Source organism: Adelges cooleyi, unplaced genomic scaffold (genome assembly GCF_023614345.1).
Source record: "Adelges cooleyi isolate 19-005CV unplaced genomic scaffold, UGA_ACOO_1.1 ACOO_flye_CR_arks_rails_tigmint_CR_PRNA_25, whole genome shotgun sequence".
Lineage (NCBI taxonomy): Eukaryota > Metazoa > Arthropoda > Insecta > Hemiptera > Adelgidae > Adelges > Adelges cooleyi.
Window position 1 is genome coordinate 185,731 of NW_026095915.1, and position 10,439 is coordinate 196,169.

Genomic DNA, 10,439 nt, shown 5'->3' on the forward strand with positions numbered 1-10,439 from the left:
AAAACAATAGAACACCCCTTCCCCTTGGAAATACAAGAAAAACGCTCTTAAATTAAATTTGAACTTATGAACTTAAATTGTTATTTTGCTTTTGTTCAAATGTGTACTTTATTGTGTGTTTTGCCATCAATAACCGTTTGTCTACCTAGAGATCCATTTGGTGTACAAGAAACTAGTTTCTCTAGGAAAAAACATTTTGCTGTCGATTGGTTTTTGGGTTTTAGCGCCGTTCACAAACAAATGTGTTATAATTTATATGTATATGCATATTATATTTATCTGCTGGATGAATATCGACAAAACCGTATACAAACAAATAAAAAAGTCTTTAGGGAGCGTTCAACAGGTCGAAAGTAATAATAACAGCGTGTGCACTCTTGTGTATACCGTATATTATATACCCTATACTATAAACCTAATATATATATTATACACGTATACAATATCGAGAGGATAACATAGAGATGTGTGTATTAACTGCGCGCAATAATCGTTAACAATGATGATAATTTATTCACCCTTTTTTGAATGAAACAATATTATACTATATATTATGGCCGAGCCGAGGCGCCACGCCGGTCACAAATAATAATATTGTATTAAGTACACACACATGGGGCGGTTATTGGTTCGGCGTTGTATGTGAAATCATAATTGTTTAACTGCGACCAATTTGATTTTAATCCAGACGGATCGGTCCCCAATGGAAACCGGGTCTTATCTCGAACTGGAATTTGCCAATGCTGAATTAGCATAGAAAAAAAAACAATATTTTGCGACGGTTTGCATTTTTAATCGTCTTTGACCCGGCCGACGGATTGTTTTTTTTTTATCTCACAACATAATAATATGTTTAGCTGGCGGTTAAACATTTTTGAACAATTTCAATAGCTTTTTTCTCCAGCACGAATCGACCGACCGCTGATCGTTGTCAAAATCATTTGCAACGGATTATTCTCTCACAGATAATATTCTCGATTCGCTTCGAACGGATAACGTAATGTTTCTCTCGCTGGGCAAAACAATTTTCACGCTGAAATAGGATGCCAATATTGGGGTTTATCATTATTGAATCCGACGCTGTGTGCCTCGTATGGAATTTAGGTACTACTAAATCGACCATACACGCCTATTATGTGCAGGACACTAATCAAAGTGGCTCATGGCAGGCGCATCGACAATAGAGTCTGGTGTTCACGCTTAAACCGATGGATGGCAGAGAAATTCAATCGGAATTCAATAGACCACTCCAGTGACTCTTCGCCGCCGCCGACTCCAAGCAAGCATTTAGTATATAAAGAGTAGAAATATAGATATGTTTAAAGCTGGTCGGGAAAGGATTAAAGCAGAGAGGGACGTATACTCTATCAATTAGGCACTGAGGAAAAAATTAGCAAGAAAGTGCTAAAAGAATCAGGGGAGTTAACTGTGACCCAAACATTCCACCGCTGGATTGGTCATCGGTTAATACACAAATGTCTTTCGGTACTTATTAGAAGGTCAATGTTTAATTTCTTCGATAATTTCTCATCAGCTGATTCTCTTATCGATAATCAGAAGATCAGGAGAGCTCTGCCTCGGCATCTCTTTCACTGCCCTCTCATATCCTTCCCTTCTCCTACTCGCTCTACTCCTTTAACAACTCTTCTCCTTCGTCTTCCCTCCTCACTCTTGATGTCGCGAATTCAGGTTAGGTAGATCAACGCTTTTATGCTCTCTTCGAGTCAATAGGGTTAAAGCTTCTATCCAAGAAATCAAAAGACATAATATGATATGAGTCACAAAATGAGATGGGATTAGATCAAACAAAGATTTCCAGAAATTTGTCGGGTTACCGAGTATAATCCGGTACAACACACCGAGATGGCTAGAATAGGATCCAAATGGACAACAACTGATGTCCTTGAACCTGGTTGGACCCCGGGTGGAAAGAGACCTGAGCTAGGAAGACCCAAGCAGAGACGGATACGCGAAACAGGAATAGGAATCAAGACGATTAGGAATATAGAACAGGATAGCTCAGGATAGAGAAGACTGCAGCAATGGCTCTCGGTGGCCTTTTGGAAAGCATGAAGTAATCCCGTTATTTTTCAAACAAGCACAGAAATGTGATAATTATTTTTTTGGTTCACCCAATTTAACATGTCGGTTGTACCTTTGTACTCGTTACAAGTTTGTTTTCGTTGTTATCAGCATAGTCTTTATTCGCCGGACACAATAAAGCCTCTTGTTCGAATGCACGAGGACCATCTACGTTGATTTTTCACAGGCTCCAAAATTAACGAACCGTAAAGCTCTGCCAAAGAATAGAAACACCTAACCCAACTCGTTTCCTACGCGGGACAATCTTGTTGCGGTGAGACTTGTGTAAGTTATAGTAGTAGTTTTTTTTTTTTATACACTAACGACTGCTCGTACCAAGGGCGGTGAGGCTCGTGTCTTTCACATTGTAATATAGGCGTTTACGATATTATACAGCGGTGGGTTGTTAACAATATTTTTTTACATCGAGTTCTGTACTCGTTTGGCGTAATGATTTCAACCGAGAAGCACGATTTTACGATCCGCCATTTATTGCGCGATGGAAATACATTTAATATAGGTATACCGTACGTATACCGAAGCGCACGCAGACCACAGACAGCAGCTAGGCTAATATAATAATATTGGAACGGTGACAAAAACATCTTCGAACCCCGTCCGGCGCGGCGGTCTCGGGCTCGGTTGAACGATGATAATAATTAATAATATTGTCGTCGGGGCTTGCGAAACTTTATAATAATAATATACCGTCGATAGTAATTATACGTTCCATAATAATTATTAATGGCCTCTTCAAAAGGGTCTGGTCATTGCGAGTGTTAATGACGTGCACTTGTGTTTATCACTTGTATTTCTAGCTAGCCGCGTTCTCGTCGTTGAATATTGAAATATCCCGCACTCGGGGTCTAAACGGGCAAGTACCTATGCATATCAATTTTCGGGTAAACAAAGGTAGACCACGGTTCTTATGCGGGGCACCTACACCGGGACTCTTGACTTGTCTAACTAAAGAAAAGAAAAACTCCAGCGCGACAAGTCCTAATTGCGTTTGTGCATATTTTATTCACTTGGTGTACCTACGCACTAAAATAAATGTAATGTCTAGAACAGTCTGCTGATTAAGAGCGCCTCTGGACCTAATTTCGGGAGAAGGGGGGGGGGAAGTTGTCGATCAAAAACATATTACTACAGTATGTTTTATAGTTTACAATAGCACAGTACAAACCAGCAGAGTAAAAAATTACCAAAGTGAGGTCCAGTGTCCACAGATTCGCATCGAAGCGTTTTCACATTCAAAATCATTCGAATCGCATTCAGATTTAATAACTGATACGAACCAACTTTGCTAAATTCTTCTGTACTGATTTATACTTTGCTGGTTTAGACTGTACTGAATTAAGAATTTGTTTGGTTTGAACTGAGCTAGTTTGGACTGTTCTTGATTTATATTGTGTCAGATTCTTACTATTTCAGAAGCGATTGATTGCGATAAAAGCACATTCAGATTCAATAACTGATATGAACCAACTTTGCTAAATTCTTCTGTACTGGTTTGGACTTTACTGAATTAAGAATTTGTTTGGTTTGAACTGAGCAGTGAGCTGGCTTAAACTATACTGTTTTTTTCAATATCTATGCACATATTCGCATCCAAACATTTTATCGGATTAAAAGTCTTTCGGATTTCATAATTTTCATCCTCTTCTTACCTTACAATATTATTGTACCTGATATCTGTTGTGCCTGTTTATGCTCTACTATGCTTAGATTATGTTGGTAAAAATTGTTTTGATTTAAATTGTGCTAGGTTTTATCTGATTTTATTCTATACTGTTTTTTGTAGCTAGTTAGTTTTTCTGTGATGATTATATCACATACAATAGCACAAAGAAATAAACAATTTCTAAAAAAAATCTGTTTTGGCAAACTTCGTAACATCATTTTTTTTAGTTTTATACTTTTATATTTTACAAGTTCATTCGTTTATTTTTTTCTACAAACATATCAGCATAATCCTGGATATTGATTTTTCTAGAATTTCGTTATCAACCGATACCAATATTAAAGACTCGTCCTTCTTTGTCGAGTCATGTTGGTTCTTAATTTTCTTTTGACTTTAAAATGTACAAGCAATATTAATAGCTAGGCTAGACAAAATCAGTAGCGCATTTTTGATTTTATTTTACCAGAGTTAATTTAGAAAAACTTCTTTCTACGCAAGCTGTTGTCATTGGCAAGCGTAAACAAATTTCGTATAATTGAATTAAATCTTCGTAATCTGTAGTATATTATATTGGACAGTACACGAGTTTGTGTTATTTTATATTGTGCCAACAAACAATCAGAGTCTATATTATTTCTATATCGTAACAAATCCAGATTTGGGCTGAATATGGACCGTGTTTTACATTCGACGAGCCTCGCACACTGCACACACTTTGTGTAACGAGATAATATTAATTTTTATAATATTTTAACGTATATCAAATTCTACGCAGTCGGTGTACGGTTTCTCCTCTGCGCTCTTTCGGTTTTTTTTTTATTTTTAAAAAATTTAATGATAAATATTATGTCCGTTAGCGGGGCACATTTTTTCTCTCTCTCCAGCCTATAAACCGATCTCTTTGTATTTTTCACCGACAGTGTTAGTGTATATATATATATATATATATATATATATATATATATATATATATATATTTGTGTATATGCTTGTAAGTATCGACCGGCCACCGGCGTAGGCGTGAGCGCGTTATCTCGGCAAAACGGATAGGAACGGTGACAGGAAAACGACCGTGGCGGTCAACAGCAGCATAATATATACACACACACACTGGATATGACGTCATAATTAATATTGTGTGTGTGATAATCTACTGTTCGGTCCGTGCTGCTGCTGCTGTCGACTGATATGTGTGTGTATGGTGATTGTGTATAGTGTACGAGCAGAGAGAGAGACAGAAATAGTGTTTACCGAGTGAGGTCTGCCACAAGATAAAAAAAATATACACTGGTAGAATATAATTTTAAAAAACCAAAAAAAAAAAAGGTCAGTACGCGGGGTCAAGGCACAGTGGGCACGGGGAGGTCACGGGTCTACGGGAATAATTATTAAAACCGAATGTGATAAAATCGACGCGAAACTGTACAAACCGGCCAGTCCAAACCGAACAGGGTATAAACAAGCACAGTTAGAAATTATAATAAGTATGTGAGTGAGCAAAGGAAGATCCAGGAGATCCGAAAAATTCTATAGGTCCCAAATCGATGAGCAAAAAATATAAATAAATCTAACATATAAATGCCACAATAAAATAGAAGGTGTACAGTTAGGTTATTTGTGTTTCATCTCGTGTGGTAAATAAGATATAGTAAAAAAAAAAAAATGTGTGTTTAACTTGAACATATTATTCAAATACAATCTTTATTATATTTAAAGATGAAAAATTCAAAATAAAAGTCAAACGGCAACTTATTTATTAGGTTTACCCACGAGTCAAGCACAATGACGCAATGAAAATAACCAGTTTTGAACAAATACACTTTGGCGTGGCGGAAATTCTTTGGGAAACAAAATATATTTCAAAGTACTGTTTTTGTAAAAAGTCGTTTTTGGAAACCACTTTGATTGGAATCGATGCGACGCGGAACTGATAAACCTTGAATCGACCGACTTGGAATGGTCGGCCAAAAAATACATTCGGTTCTTGATTTATCGTTTCCGGAATTATTGTATCCAAGTTTATCGATTCAAAATAAATGTCGGATAAAATCAAATCAGGCTCTAAGATGCACTCAGGAGCACATAATTTACCATTTATTAACAGTCACCCTTTGAAATTACTATTTTGATATAATATTTTTTACTAAGTATTAAATATAATATGAATTTCATTAGACACTCTATTAGCATGCAAAATTGCTAGTCAAATAATTATTGGTATGCTATAAGTATAGTTTGTAATCATGTTTTTGGAATTTTTTTTTCCTAAGGATTTTCCTTAATGTAAAATAAGTTAGAAGAGGTTCTAGGGCCACACTACATGTACAAGCAGTCTACTTTTCAGACCTTAATCCAGTCATAATGGTGTTGTTTAAATGTTCTCTCTGCAAGTATAAATAAGTTGTCAAGTTGTCTCATATTCTAAAAAATGTAATGATTCTTCAATTAAAGATTCAGGTATATTATTTGATTCTAAACTATTGTTCAATTTCCACGTAATGCAAATCAAAAATAAAGCTTCGTCGGTCTTTGCGGTATGGTTAAAAGGATATTGTTCCAAATTCTTGAATACCTTCAACAACCCTTTTACCACCTCTCTCGTCCGTTCGTTACTCGAGTGTGTACCGCTTATTTGGGAAAACAATAATAAGGACATGGTCAATCGGTCAGTGGAAATACAAAATGAAGTCCTTGGGGCACCTTTTTCGGTAAGGTTTTTTCTGATCACTTGTTCGGCGGAGAAATCGGCCTAACGTGGTCTAGTGGATACTTTTTGGGTCCGGCAACAAAATACAACGTTAATAACTACAGCTGGTTAGTTTCAACGGTTAGGTAACGCCAAGATTCTGCTGGGTCCGGGTCAATTCTGGTTCCGGATCTAGACAGTAGCTGTGACGCCACGCGCTACTCGATGTGTGTATACCTATTACTTGTGAAAAAACACCGTGTGTTGTATAGAGTAATAGTTAATAACATAATATAATATAATATATGCCACCACAATAATATTATCGTGTTCACCTCGGCGGCCGGTGCTGGTAAAACCGATGGAAAACAACAACTACAACGTCGTCGTATGCGTTGTACAGAAAACCGCATTGTGCACACGTGCTTTGAGCTATAATTAAGATGACTGCAAACTAAGTAGCAAAAAAAAAATATAAGTAGGCACACGGCTTTCCGTCAGAGCTGCGCGAATCGTATAATATTATAATGTGTAGTACCTGTTATTATTGTGTCAACTTTGTTTTTTTTTCTTCAAATAGGAACATATTGGACAAGCCGTTTTTACATCTATCCGCCCAAACACAGCGACGGTGACAGTGTTGTCGATATTACTATTATTATTTAATGGCAAAATTGCTGTGCTACTGTTCGAAAAAAAATTGATTGATGAAAATTTTAAAATTTTAATTTAAAAGCTAACATTTGTTTGAAAAATTGTTTATCTACATCAGACGGATCACCCTGTTCAACGGACACAGCAAAAAAAAATAAAAAAATACTCATTTAAATTGTAATTTTAATGGGACTAGTTTTTGTTTTTTTTTTTGTTTTTTCTTAAGTGTTCTCAAGTGTATGAGTTTTTTTCATTTTGACGGTTGAATTAACGCGCTATTTCTTGTAAGCGAATCGATCAGACAATTTATGCATGTACACACACACCCAATTATAATATATTGAGTTAATATAAATTTCTCGTTAAAACTTTGAGAGACAAATTATTATCCGGAGTGTCTGTGCTGTTTTCGAAATAACAAATCCAACGGCCGCGGTTGATTAGTAATAAAAAAAAGCGTTTTGCCACCTGCAGACAGGTTAGGTGAGGTTGGCCGATGAGCTACTTAGTTTTTGTGCATCTTCTGCCGACTCGTCCGTTTAATTGCATCGGTATATTATATTATTATACTTGTATATATCATGTGTATAACACGTCCAGGCCAAGGACGGCCAAGTCCGTAAGACTTGTCCGCGTTTCCGAGTACAATCAGCCAATCGGTCTTGGGACCAGCGGTCAGGTTAAACGATAATAATAATAAAAAAAAAATGGATAATTATAAAAAATATATATATATACAAATATGACGGTTTATATTAATATATGAAAGATCCAAACCCGTTTGTTGTAATAGAATAAAAAAATAATTTTTATCGTACAGGTCGATTCGATAATGTATTATTCATATTATCCATCTATTAACAACCCCTCTTGTCTTTTGACACCCCAATTGAATTTGTTTTCGCTTATTTTATTTTGGCACACAGACAATATAAAATAACATTTTCTTAAATGGAAACCCTACTTTTTGGACACTGGAAGTGGAAAGGTTTTATTCAAAACATTTTTGTCTAACCGGACTGATGTATAGAGTTTAAAGAGCTTAAAATTTAGAACGGGAGGATGGGTGAAGTGTAGATTTATCATATATTTTAAACTTTAATAACTTTAATGATTCAAAACGGGTTATCGACCAGTGAAAATCTTAAGTAAATTATTCTTAATTAAAAAACACTTTAATGTATACATTACAATTATTGAAGTTTCAAAAGTTACCTCCACTCCCTAAATGTAGCTTCTGACTGAAAAAAACATATAAAAATTTGTAATTATTAGTTTGTTAAAAAATTCAAATGTTTCACATGGGTTATTTTTTCAATATGTCGGTATATCATCAAAAAGTAATCGAATGTAACTTTTAACTTTAAACACACTTTATTATGTTTACTTTATTTAAAAAATAAATACAAATTAGGCGAACTCTAAAGAGCTATACAAGTGTAGAAAAGAATAATTTTAAAAACTCTAATATCTTCTGAGACAGTGACCGGCCCATAGTCTTGTGAATCACCCTGTATAAAGTAAAACCGTTCAGGAGTAATTTTGCTAGCTCCGGCCTCTTTAATTCTTAGAGTAACGTAGAAGGAGTTCTTTAGTCTCCTCACTCGAGTCCTGTGACTTGCCACCGTTTAATGTGTATGAAGTAAGAAATAACAATTTTTTTTAATGGTTTATATAAAAGGGTAACTTTTGAAAATCAAATAGCAACCTACACATTAATGTCGAATAAAAGAAGAACTATGGAATAAAATCTGTAGCAAAATATAAAATATAATTATTATAAAATTCAATAAAAAATTACTTTTTTAGAATTTTGTTGATATGATCAATTTATAACACAATTTATTATGTTTCGAAAATAACAGTAATTTTTTAGTTAACCTTTTTTAAAATAATTTTCGCTAATTTCTTTACAATATTATTAGACCAGTCTAATTTAGTTGTTTAGTATGTAGATTATTCAGATTCATCCTCATCTCAAAAAGATCATAAAACACTTACCGTTCCCATTTAAAAATCGATAAATAAAAATACTGCAATTACACGACTATAAGCACATTAGCTGTCAATTAAATTATTTATTAGTCAAAATGAGTCCCGTCTGTTCTCCGGGATAATTTGAATAATACATAAATGTATAATAAATTACCAATTTATAACATACACATTTTATAGCTCCTTTTTTATGTACTGGTTTATCCAAATTGTGTGTTACAGTGTATTGTTCGGTAAAGTAATTTTGTAAGCTAATGAAGTTTATGAGCGACTTTTAATCATATTTTAACTGTCTTAATTAAGAGCACAATGATGCAATGAAAATAACCACTGGTCGATAACCAGTTTAGTGCGGTCGAGTTGTGTGTGTAGATGTAAATAACGTTACAGTCTACACCTTTAAACGATAATAACTCATTGCCGTTACAAAGTTTAGGCGCGTGTGGATATAAATAACATTTCAGTCAAAACCTTTACATGCTATAATAACTCGAGATGTGTTTATTCAAAACTGGTTGTTGGCCAGTCGTTATTTTCATTACGTCATCGTCTGCTCTTAACTAAGGCAGTTAAACTATGATTAAAAGTTGCTTGTGGACTATCAAGCAATTTTTTCATAGACCAATGCCATAGCAATACCTAATACACATCTTTCGGTTTAAGTGAACGTCGACGTACATATTTGCGCCTTACAGAGCGAACAAGACGTTGGTCGTTCGCGTCGACTGTAAATTGGATTTCTTTTTCATCGTACGTATACAGTCAAAGAGCGTGTTATTAAGTGTATTTTCTTTTTTTTATTAAATTTTCAAAGGAACAGCACATGTACATAACAGGTGCCGTCAAAGTCCATATTATAGTGGTCTTTGTAGAATTGCTTTTGCCTGGATATTTTTTTTATTGACAGGCTTTTGTCGTCGGGTCTTTTTCTCGCCGTACATAACAAAACGGTTAGGAATAGAAGCTTTAAGTGACAGGTACGCTGTACCGTGCAAAGGTTCTGGACAAATTGGCTTGTGAGGTAATCAAATCGTATGTGGGTTGGTGGACAGCCTAGCGGGCTATGTCAATGCGGGTATCTCACGAAAATAGCATTGCAGGCCTATATTTGAACAATTGTGTTCAGGTAGACCCATCGCGGTGTCAGCAAGCATCTACAACACAATATATCTTAACAATACCTTTCGTTAGTGAATGGACTTATTATTTTAATTATAACGATTCATCACATTTATCACTTGTACGGTTGTGGCCACGATCATTGGATCAGTTTTGTCTATCAAAGTCTCTAACACACCTCCAAAGCCAACATTTTTTCTGGTCAAATTTCGTACCCCT